This window comes from Gorilla gorilla, chromosome 7 (genome assembly GCF_029281585.2).
Source record: "Gorilla gorilla gorilla isolate KB3781 chromosome 7, NHGRI_mGorGor1-v2.1_pri, whole genome shotgun sequence".
Classification (NCBI taxonomy): domain Eukaryota; kingdom Metazoa; phylum Chordata; class Mammalia; order Primates; family Hominidae; genus Gorilla; species Gorilla gorilla.
The window spans coordinates 73262262-73270713 of record NC_073231.2 but is presented as its reverse complement, the minus strand read 5'-3'; the positions used below and the strand labels follow the sequence as shown (position 1 = coordinate 73270713).

Genomic DNA, 8452 nt, shown 5'->3' with positions numbered 1-8452 from the left:
GAGGCTGAGGCAGGAGAATCACTTGAACCTGGGAAGCGGAAGTTGCAGTCAGCTGCAATTGCACCACTGCACTCCAGCCTGGGCAACAGAGCGGAACTTCATCTCAAAAAACAGAACAAAAGGGAAAAAGTAAGAATGATGAAAGGACTAATGAAAAATCATTTTAGGAGACAACTGGAAATATTCTTTCTTGTGTGTTTGAATATCCTCATTCCTCTTTGTGTTTATTTATTTATTTTTATTATACTTTAAGTTCTAGGGTACATGTGCACAACGTGCAGGTTTGTTATATATGTGTACATGTGCCATGTTGCTGTGCTGCACCCAATAATTCATCATTTACATTAGGTATATCTCCTAATGCTATCCCTCCCTTCTCCCCCTACCCCATGACATGTCCCAGTGTGTGATGTTCCCCACCCTGTGTGCAAGTGTTCTCATGGTTCACTTCCCACCTATAAGTGAGAACATGCGGTGTTTGGTTTTCTGTCCTTGTGATAGTTTGCTCAGAATGATGGTTTCCAGCTTCATCCATGTCCCTACAAAGGACATGAACTCATCCTTTCTTATGGCTGCATAGTATTCCATGGTGTATATGTGCCAATTTTCTTAATCCAGTCTATCATTGATGGACATTTGGGTTGGTTCCAAGTCTTTGCTATTGTGAATATTGCTGCAATAAACATATGTGTGCATGTGTCTTTATAGCAGCATGATTTATAATCCTTTGGGTATATACCCAGTAATGGGCTCATTGGGTCAAATGGTATTTCTAGTTCTAGATCCTAGAGGAGTCGTCACACTCTCTTCCACAATAGTTGAACTAGTTTACAGTCCCACCAACAGTGTAAAAGTGTTCCTATTTCTGCACATCCTCTCCAGCACCGGTTGTTTCCTGACTTTTTAATGATTGCCGTTCTAACTGGTGTGAGATAGTATCTCATTGTGGTTTTGATTTGCATTTCTCTGATGGCCAGTGATGATGAGCATGTTTTCATGTGTCTGTTGGCTGCATAAATGTCTTCCCTTGAGAAGTGTCTGTTCATATCCTTCGCCCACTTTTTCATGGGGTTGTTTTTTCTTGTAAATTTGTTTGAGTTCTTTGTAGATTCTGGATATTAGCCCTTTTTCAGATGAGTAGATTGCAAAAATGTTCTCCCATTCTGTAGGTTGCCTGTTCACTGTGATGGTAGTTTCTTTTGCCGTGCAGAAGCTCTTTAGTTTAATTAGACCCCATTTGTCAATTTTGGCTTTTGTTGCCATTGCTTTGGGTGTTTTAGTCATGGAGTCCTTGCCTATGCCTATGTCCTGAATGGTATTGCCTAGGTTTTCTTCTAGGGTTTTTATGGTTTTAGGTCTAACATTTAAGTCTTTAATCCATCTTGAATTAATTTTTGTATAAGGTGTAAAGAAGGGATCCAGTTTCAGCTTTCTACATATGGCTAGCCAGTTTTCCCGGCACCATTTATTAAATAGGGAATCCTTTCCCCATTGCTTGTTTTTGTCAGATTTGTCAAAGATCAGGTGGTTGTAGATGTGTGGTATTATTTCTGAGGACTCTGTTCTATTCCGTTGGTCTGTATCTCTGTTTTGGTACCAGTACCATCCTGTTTTTGTTACTGTAGCCTTGTAGTATAGTTTGAAGTCAAGTAGTGTGATACCTCCAGCTTTGGTGATTTTGCTTAGGATTGTCTTTGCTATGCAGGCTCCTTTTTGGTTCCAATATGAACTTTAAAGTAGTTTTTTCCAATTCGGTGAAGAAAGTCATTGGTAGCTTGATGCGGATGGCATTGAATCTATAAATTACCTTGGGCAGTATGGCCATTTTCACGATATTGATTCTTCCTATCCATGAGCATGGAATGTTCTTCCATTTGTTTGTGTCCTCTTTTATTTCATTGAGCAGTGGTTTGTAGTTCTCCCTGAAGAGGTCCTTCACATCCCTAGTAAGTTGGATTCCTAGGTATTTTATTCTCTTTGAAGCAGTTGTGAATGGCAGTTCACTCATGATTTGGCTCTCCCTTTGTCTGTTATTGGTGTATATAGGAATGCTTGTGATTTTTGCACATTGATTTTGTATCCTGAGACTTTGCTGCAGTTGCTTCTCAACTTAAGGATCTTTGGGGCTGAGACAATGGGGTTTTCCAAATATACAATCATGGCATCTGCAAACAGGGACAATTTGACTTCCTCATTTCCTAATTGAATACCCTTTATTTCTTTCTCTTCCCTGACTGCCCTGGCCAGAACTTCCAACACTATATTGAATAGAAGTCGTGAAGGAGGGCATCCCTGTCTTGTGCCGGTTTTCAAAAGGAATGCTTCCAGCTTTTGCCCATTCAGTATGATATTGGCTGTGGGTTTGTCATAAATAGCTCTTATTATTTTGAGATACGTTCCATCAGTACCTAATTTATTGAGAGTTTTTAGCATGAAGGGCTGTTGAATTTTGTCAAAGGCCTTTTCTGCATCTATTGAGATAATCATGTGGTTTTTGTCTTTGGTTTTGTTTAATGTGATGGATTACATTTATTGATTTGCGTATGTTGAACCAGCCTTGCATCCCAGGGATGAAGCCAACTTGATCATGGTGGATAAGCTTTTTGATGTGCTGCTGGATTTGGTTTGCCAGTATTTTATTGAGGATTTTCACATGGATGTTCATCAGGGATATTGGTCTAAAATTCTCCTTTTTTGTTGTGTCTCTGCCAGGCTTTGGTATCAGGATGATGCTGGCCTCATAATATGAGTTAGGGAGGATTCCCTCTTTTTCTATTGATGTGAATAGTTTCAGAACCAATGGTACCAGCTCGTCTTTGTTCCTCTGGTGGAATTTGGCTGTGAATCCATCTGGTCCTGAACTTTTTTTGGTTGGTAGACTATTAATTAATGCCTCAATTTCAGAGCCTGTTATCGGTCTATTGAGAGATTCAACTTCTTCCTGGTTTAGTCTTGGGAGGGTGTATGTGTCCAGGAATGTATCCATTTCTTCTAGATTTTCTAGTTTATTTGTGTAGAGGTGTTTATAGTATTCTCTGATGATAGTTTGTATTTCTGTGGGATCGGTGGTGATATCCTTTTTATTATTTTTTATTACGTCTATCTGATTCTTCTCTCTTTTCTTCATCATATCAGTCTTGCTAGCGGTCTATCAATTTTGTCGATCATTTCAAAAAACCAGCTCCTGGATTCATTAATTTTTTGAAGGGTTTTTTTTGTGTCTCTATCTCCTTCAGTTCTGCTCTGATCTTAGTTATTTCTTGCCTTCTGCTAGCTTTTGAATTTTTTTGCTCTTGCTTCTCTAGTTCTTTTAATTGTGATGTTAGGGTGTCAATTTTAGAACTTTCCTGCTTTCTCTTATGGGCATTTAGTGCTGTAAATTTCCCTCTACACACTGCTTTGAATGTGTCCCAGAGATTCTGTTATGTTGTGCCTTTGTTCTCATTGGTTTCAGAGAACATCTTTATTTCTGCCTTCATTTCGTTATGTACCCAGTAGTCATTCAGGAGCAGGTTGTTCAGTTCCCATGTAGTAGAGTGGTTTTGAGTGAGTTTCTTAATCCTGAGTTCTAGTTTGATTGCACTGTGGTCTGAGACACAGTTTGTTACAGTTTTTGTTCTTTTACATTTGCTGAGGAGTGCTTTACTTCCAACTATGTGGTCAATTTTGGAATAAGTGCAATGTGGTGCTGAGAAGAATATATAATCTGTTGATTTGGAGTGGAGAGTTCTGTAGATGTCTATGAGGTCTGCTAGGTGCAGAGCTGAGTTCAAGACCTGGATATCCTTGTTTACTTTCTGTCACGTTGATCTGTCTAATATTGACAGTGGGGTGTTAAAGTCTCCCATTATTATTGTGTGGGAGTCTAAGTCTCTTTATAGGTCTCTAAGTACTTCCTTTATGAATCTGGGTGCTCCTGTATTGGGTACATATATATTTAAGATAGTTAGCTCTTCTTGTTGAATTGATCCCTTTACCATTATGTAATGGCCTTCTTTGTCTCTTTTGATCTTTGTTGGTTTAAAGTCTGTTTTATTAGAGACTAGGATTGCAACCCCTGCTTTTTTTTGTTTTCCATTTGCTTGGTAGATCTTCCTCCATCCCTTTGTTTTGAGCCTATGTGTGTCTCTGCACGTGAGATGGGTCTCCTGAACACAGCACACTGATGTGTCTTGACTCTTTATCCAATTTTCCAGTCTGTGTCTTTTAATTGAAGCATTTAGCCCATTTACATTTAAGGTTAATATTGTTATGTGTGAATTTGATGCTGTCATTTTGATGTTAGCTGGTTATTTTGCTCATTAGTTGATGCAGTTTCTTCCTAGCCTCGATGGTCTTTACAATTTGGCATGTTTTTGCAGTGGCTGGTACCAGTTGTTGCTTTCCATGTTTAGTGCTTCCTTCAGGAGCTCTTGCATGGCAGGCCTGGTGGTGACAAAAATCTCTCAACATTTGTTTGTCTGTAAAGGATTTCGTTTCTCCTTCACTTATGAAGCTTAGTTTGGCTGGATATGAAATTCTGGGTTGAAAATTCTTTTCTTTAAGAATGTTGAATATCGGCCCCCACTCTCATCTGGCTTGTGGAGTGTCTGCCGAGAGATCCACTGTTAGTCTGATGGGCTTCCCTTTGTGGGTAACTCGACCTTTCTCTCTGGCTGCCCTTAACATTTTTTCTTCCATTTCAACCTTGGTGAATCTGACAATTATGTGTCTTGGGGTTGCTCTTCTCGAGGAGTATCTTTGTGGCATTCTCTGTATTTCCTGAATTTGAATGTTGGGGAAGTTCTCCTGGATAATATCCTGAAGAGTGTTTTCCAACTTGGTTCCATTCTCCCCGTCACTTTCAGGTACACCAATCAGACATAGATTTGGTCTTTTCACATAGTCCCATATTTTTTGGAGGCATTGTTCATTTCTTTTTACTCTTTTTTCTCTAAACTTCTCTTCTTGCTTCATTTCATTCATTTGGTCTTCAATCACTGATACCCTTTCTTCAAGTTGAGTGAATAGGCTTCTGAAGCTTGTGCGTGCATCACGTAGTTCTCATGCCATGGTTTTCAGCTCCATCAGATCATGCAAGGTCTTCTCTACACTGTTTATTCTAGTTAGCCATTCGTCTAATCTTTTTTCAAGTTTTTTAGCTTCTTTGCGATGGGTTCGAACATCCTCCTTTAGCTCGGAGAAGTTTGTTGTTACGATCATCTGAAGCCTTCTTCTCTCAGCTTGTCAAAGGCATTCTCTATCCAGCTTTGCTCTGTTGCTGGCAAGGAACTGTCTTCCTTTGGAGGAGAAGAGGCACTCTGATTTTTAGAATTTTCAGCTATTCTGCTTTGGTTTCTCCCCATCTTTGTGGTTTTAACTACTTTGGTCTTTGATGATGGTGATGTACCGATGGGGTTTTGGTGTAGATGTCCTTCCTGTTTGTTTGTTTTCCTTCCAACAATCAGGACCCTCAGCTGCAGGTCTGTTGGAGTTTGCTGGAGGTCCACTCCAGACCCTGTTTGCCTTGGTATCATCAGCAGAGGCTGCAGAACAGCAAATACTGCAGAACGGCAAATGTTGCTGCCTGATCCTTCCTCTCAGATCTTCGTCTCAGTGGGGCACCTGGCTATATGAGGTGTCAGTCTGCCCCTACTGGGAGGTGTCTCCCAGTTAGGCTACTCGAGGGTCAGGGACCCACTTGAGGAGGCAGTCTGTCCGTTCTCAGATCTCAGACTCTGTGCTGGGAGAACCACTACTCTCTTCAAAGCTGTCAGACAGGTACGTTTAAGTCTGCAGAAATTGGCTGCTGCCTTTTGTTCAGCTATGCCCTGCCCCCAGAGGTGGAATCTACATAAGCAGGCAGGCCTCCTTGAGCTGTGATAGGCTCCACCCAGTTTGAGCTTCCCGGCACTTTGTTTACCTACTCAAGCCTCAGCAGTGGCAGACGTCCCTCCCCCAGCCTCGCTGTCGCCTTGCAGTTTGATCTCAGACTGCTGTGCTAGCATTGAGCTAGGCTCCGTGGGCATGGAACCCTCTGAGCCATGCGCGGGATATAATCTCCTGGTGTGCCATTTGCTAAGACCATTTGGAAAAGTGCAGTATTAGGGTGGTAGTGTCCCGATTTTCTAGGTACTGTCTGTCACGGCTTCCCTTCCTAGGAAAGGGAATTCCCTGACCCCTTGCGCTTCCTGGGTGAGGCAGTGCCCCACCCTGCTTCGGCTCACACTTCGTGGGCTGCACCCACTGTCCGACAAGCCCCAGTGATATGAACCCTGTAACTCAGTTGGAAATGCAGAAATCACCTGTCTTCTGCGTCATTCACGCTTGGAGCTGTAGACTGGAGCTGTTCCTATTCAGCCATCTTGGAACCTCCTCTCTTCTTTGTGTTTAAATACATATTGCACAGTTAAATTTTCAAAAGCAGGTGGCCTGTAAGTTTGATCATTTGGAAATACCAGACTTTTATGCTTCCAGTTCTTGGTCTAGAAATTAATAGCAAATTTTTTTCCTAAATCTTAGTCTTGATCTAACCTAGAGTACTTATGAGTAAACAAGTGGTATAAAGTGGTATAATCTGTTCCTTTTTATTCTGTCTTCTATCTCTGTTTTGCTAGCCTTTCTCCCACTCTGTACTTACGATCATTATTTGACTTTCCCAAAGGGTAGATTTTTGAAGCTGTATATGGACTCCTAGGAATAAAGCAATTAGAATATGTTAGAAATGAATCCAGCCATGCCACTTTATTTCTATAAAATAACAATTCCAAGATAAGAATGACTTTCTGAAAGAACTGAGAAATATTCATTCCAGTATGTATCTCTTGGTGCCTAGGATGTGCCTAGTACTTGTTGCATACTGTAGAGATTCAATAAATAGAAGAGTCAACTCCAGTCCCTTGCATCACTAAAATCTCATTGGGGAAATAGACACGTTCTACAGAAGAAACTGGGAGATAGATACTTGTGTATAATAATATAATCTAGTAACTTTTAATTTGGTTCCTCAAAAATTGAGCAATAGAAGAAGTAATTTTTTAAAAAATCTATACTGTTAACAGCTGAAGTGTAATGGAACTCATGTTCCTTCCTGTGTATATTCCATTTTGATGGAGGTGCTAATAGTTGGAGCTAGGAGTGGGGTATGTGTATTCTTTGCACTGTATAATGTGGCTTCTTTGTGAAGGGATACCTGTGATTTTCTGTATACATGGCCTGTATCCTCTCAATGGCCAGTGAGACATTCTCGAGGGGATGGGTATCAAGCCACTCTGTGAATGTGAGTTCTTACTCCATCTGGTAGAAATCACAGTAGCATGGAAATAATACCACACTGTAATTTCCAGCAAAGAAATTTTGGACAGTTCTCAGAGCCTTACCTTTTCATTCATCAAGTCAGAATGTTGACAATAGTCTGTCTGTCTGACAGGGTTGTTATGGGAACTAAATAAAATAATAGAAGCAAAAACTCTTAGTTTTCTAAGATTTTAAAGATGGTATAGGTATGTTAATGAGTTTTTATATGACCCTACACAGATGCCCAATTTCTAATGCTCCCTGAAGGCCATACCAACTCCTGTTACATTGTCTATTGTCAGCCAGGGACGATTTTCCATCTCTGCTAGGCCAAAGAGAAGCCAGCCAATGAGAATTAGCCTGTAGGCCTAGCAGTCTCAAGCATAGAACCACAACTGAGATCTGAAGATAGCTGGCTGATCTTAGATGGCCTCAGTGGGGCTGGCTGGCTGGATGTGCAATTTTTGTTCGCTGGCTTAGCTTCCCTAATGATTGTTCCATACTGAATCTCAGCCTGCCTCCACCTCTTCCTTCCATTCATTGGCTTCATTCTACTCTAGAGACACTGGGTTTAATCTGGGGCTCTACCTGCAAAGTAAGCATTGCTTCCAAGCCAGAACTGTTTTAGCCCTAGGTACTTGGGCTTACTTGAGGAATGAAATCCTTTGGTTAGCCAGCAACCTATAATGCCTAAACTACATGTTGTAATTTAAATCTACAGGTGGATATTTAGGAGTAGAAGTTGTCACAGGTCGTGGGATGAGGAGTAAAGCTTAGTAAGCTTATTTTCTTATTTTGTTTTTGTTTTTTATAGAGATGGGGTCTTGCTTTGTTTTGTCCAGAGTGGAGCATAGTGGCACAATCACGGCTTACTGCAGCCTCAGACTCCTGGGCTGATGTGATCCTTCCACCTCAGCCTCCTGAGTAGCTGGGACTACAGGTGCATGACACTCCCATTCCCATTCCCAGATAATTTTTTAAATTTTTGATAGAGAAGGGGTGTTGCTATGTTGTCTAGGCTGGTCTTGAACTCCTGGCCTCAAGCAGCCCTCCCACTTCGGCCTCCCAAAATGCTGAGATTCCAGGCATGAACCACCGCGCCCAGCCAGCATAGTAAATATAAATTAAGGTGTTTTTATGTCCCCACTTTGCTACTTTTTGCTTTCTGATTTCAAAG

At 41.1% G+C, this 8452-nt stretch overlaps 1 protein-coding gene across 12 annotated transcripts in view; it reads left to right on the top strand.

Annotated features, from left to right (window-relative positions):
* SPIDR (scaffold protein involved in DNA repair) overlaps window positions 1–8452 on the top strand; it is a 476432-nt gene that overhangs the window by 290437 nt on the left and 177543 nt on the right. The gene's annotated exons all lie outside the window — the stretch shown is intronic.